Raw genomic sequence first — 3,725 nt, forward strand, 5'->3', positions numbered from 1 at the left:
GCACTGTTTGTTTCTTTTCTTAAAGATCTATTTCATTCTAATATTTCAGGTGCCTTGTGTTGCAGCTTTTTTCATGTAGGTCATGTTGCCCATCTTTGAGTGGTTACCCTGTCTCACCACATTACCTTCCTCTATAGGGCTTTTCTGGGAAAAGAGATCAGTGGAAGCACTAGAAGGAAGCAATCCTTGGGCTTATAGTGTGCTTACTTGAAAAGATGAATGTCACTGAAACCATTTCAGGACTGTCTACCTCTAATTTGATCTGTTCCTTCTTTTTCCCAGCTGACCACAGTGACAATGCAGGTTAAGTGGGGTGTACTGCTGGTGTCCTGCAGTAACAGGATAATGATCTGAAAGACTCTGTTGCAGCCAGACATGGTGACAATTTATTTACTTGCATACTTGTTAAAGAAGTGGTCTTTGACCACTGAAGTGGGAGGCTGGAGAGCAAATCCTCAGAGTATGTTAGGGCTAATTTACTACAGAACATAGAGAAAGTTCTAAGAGGAATGGTAACCTGAAATACAAGTAAAGCTTGGGAGCTGAGCTAACCTGTGTGGTTGTTTCTGAAGTGCAGGTGTTCCTATCCTCATGAGAGGAAGACACAAGGAGAGCAGGACAGAGATGAGAGACTTGACAAAAGGCAAGCTTTAACAAGGGGATCTGAGAGATGCAATCTTTCAGGAAGTTTGTCTAAATGCTTTTGTATTTATCCTAGAGAGAATAAAAGTCTACAAGGACCCAGAATGCTACATCACAGGGAAGCAGATGAAGTATTCTTGAAATACAAAAATAAGTATAACCAAATGAATCATCAGGTGTGTTCTAGTCAAGATATTATGGGCATGCTTGAACCTTCTTCAGATCAAACCTGAAGTCTCTTGAAAATATCTTCCATTTCATGGTTCTAAATGTCTTTTTTTGGTTTGTTTTTATTTTATTCTTTTAACAGGAAGAATTGCCGGGGTGAAACTTCGCTTGTAATAGTCTCTAAAAAAGCAGCAAATTCCTAGAAAAGTGTGGGCTGGGGATTTACTTGACTAGGTTTAGCAGCAAATCCAGCCCATGATTCACTGGGCTCACCAGGGAGCACAAGCAGCAGCTGACTGCTGCTGTTCTTCAGTGGTTTTGTAAAGCAGCTGTGGGAATCCATCAGCCAGGTAACTCCACAGTCCAAAGGCAGCTACAGCTGATCTTTGCTACTAACAACACAGAGCTGAAGAGTCACTCCAGTGTCTCATGGGAATCCCTGGTGCTTCCCTTCCCAAAGGGCACTGCCTTCCCCTAGGTCAGAGCCCATTCCAGCTGCAGTTGAGAACAGGACTGGACATCACTGTTGTTTCTCCTTGCTGGTGCCCAACATTGGCTTTGCTGTCTCCTTTTGAACAGTAGGAGATGAAATCCAGGCATTGCTGATTCTTGGCAGTGCTGTTGTACTCGTGACTATTTTCCTTCTCATCCAACAGATCCCCACCACCCATGTGTTCAACATGGGGCTCAGAGCCAACCTTCTGCTCCAGGATTCCAGTCATTGCAGGCTCTGTTGCTGAAGGGTTTGAGCAAGAAACAATCAATAAGCCTATGGAAGTGAATGTCAAGGAGCAGCCTTTTGGTCAGTTTGGGTCAGCTTTTCTGGCTGTGCTCCCTCCCAGCTTCTTGTGCACCTCCTCACTGGCAGAGCCTGGAAGACTGAGATGTCCTTGATTTAGAGTAAGCACTGCTTAGCAACAACTTACAGCATCAGTGTGTTATCAACATTATTCTCACACTGAATCTAAACTACAGCACTGTATCAGCTACTAGGAAGAAAATTTAACTCTATCCCAGCCAAAACCAGGGCTCTGCCAGCAGCCTGGAAATGCCTGTCCTTTCCACCTGGGAAATGGAGTGAGCGGAAGTGCTTCTTCAGAGACCAGGAGAACTTTAAGAAATATGGATTCTCCTAGTAATGCAGACTTCACATCTCTGCCATTTAGTAGGGGATTTTCTGCATCCAGATCAAGTTTGCTATTCAAGTAGCACTAATGTAGATTACAGGCTTTCATCTTAACTGTCTCTAATTTCTTTTTTTAAGAAATCAAGCATAACCTTGAATATGTCATGCAGGAAGTTGTTTGTAAATTTTATGTAGAGGCTGTAATGGGTATTTACCTGTTTCACCAAACTGATGCTGCAGTTTTGTTCATGTAACTGTGCAGGACTTTTATGGTCAATATCTCTTATATTTAAAAAAAACCAACCTTGGTGGGTTTTTTTTCAAAGTGTTAAGCTGTTCTTGCACTCTTCTGGTTTGGATCACTAACAAAATCTGCTATTGGTTGCACTACAGTAAATTCTTAATATCTGGTTAGAGGCTTTTTGATGCTTGTGTTTTGTTTTGGGTGTTGTTTGGTTTTGATTTTTTTTTTTTACTGGAGTCAAAATGTTTTGAAGTTTGAGTTTGCCACGTTCTCATGTTGTTATGTTGAGCTGTTTGGAAAGGATCTTAAGTTCTCATTAGAATGAGAAAATATTTAAATGTTTAAATGCTGCAGCTGTTACCTAGCCTTCAAATAGAAGTGGCTCTTGGAAAGGACTATTTTGAACAAGCCTTGACAAAGATAAACCTGCTCACTTTATACGAGAGTTCACAGTATGCTTGAGGCACACAGTAAGGCAAAACCAAGTCCTTTTTGCATAGCCTAGAAGAAAAAATTCCAGCTATGCTGTGGTGAGCCAGGCTAGCTCCAGAACTGCAATCTGCACTTTGGTGATGTTCTGTGTTCCCTGAGAGGACGGAACCAACTACAGAAAAGAGACTTCCCACATCATATTCTGGCTGTAGAGTAAGCACTGCCAGGAAAAAGTCTGGGACTTCTTGATTTTCTGTGTAGACCCAGCCTGATTTTCTGTGTAGATCTTCAGGTGCTAAGCCCTTGTAGGTGCCAGGACAGCGCTCCTGTGCCCAGGGAAGGCAGGAGGGGCTCGGCAGGGAGAAGGGGAATGGCTCAGCAGGTGCCCGGATCCCTCCAGGGCTCCGTGTGCCGCCCCTAGAGGGCTCCCGCCTTCCTCCGGCCGGAGCGACCCAGAGAGCCGGGGAGAGCAGGCGGGAGCCACAATCTGCACTAAAGAGCCCTCTGCGAGTGCTATCCTGCCTTTCATGTTTTTGTCTTGCGGGTGGGCGCTGGAAAGCCGAGTGGGAAGCGTTTCTTTGCATGATAACCCCTTCCTTCCTCCCCTGTGTGCTTTACGAAGTTGCCATTTTTCCGGCAGTAATTGTGTGGCTTGCTTTTTGCTGATTAGGATCCAAGCAGTTGGTTCAGGCTGGGGCCCAGCTGCCCGATACCAGGTCTCTGATAACAGCAGAAATCTGGGGAGGGTGCAAAAAGCTTTTTAAATGGGAGGCAAGAAATAAATCTTTCCTATAAGGACTGGGACTAAACAAGTGTAGGTTAGTATGATACTCCTTTTGGCATCTCTTAGTCAAGATTAAAAAATTCTGAAGCCCTCTTTCTCTTTATATAGTATATAAAATGTGTTTCTCTACAAAGAGATGCCTCTTTTTTAATCTTCTAGTTGACAGCCTAGTTCCTTTATGAAACCACATTCTGGTGTCAATGTGGGGAAAGGAAAAATAATTCTAACAATGGATGAGAAGACACTTCAGGCTTTCTGCCTAATTAATTATAGTCATTTAAAATCTTGAGCAAAGTCTATGCTTGGAGAAGTTCTAAGTTATAATTAAG

The sequence above is a fragment of the Camarhynchus parvulus genome, chromosome 15 (genome assembly GCF_901933205.1).
Source record: "Camarhynchus parvulus chromosome 15, STF_HiC, whole genome shotgun sequence".
Classification (NCBI taxonomy): Eukaryota; Metazoa; Chordata; class Aves; order Passeriformes; family Thraupidae; genus Camarhynchus; species Camarhynchus parvulus.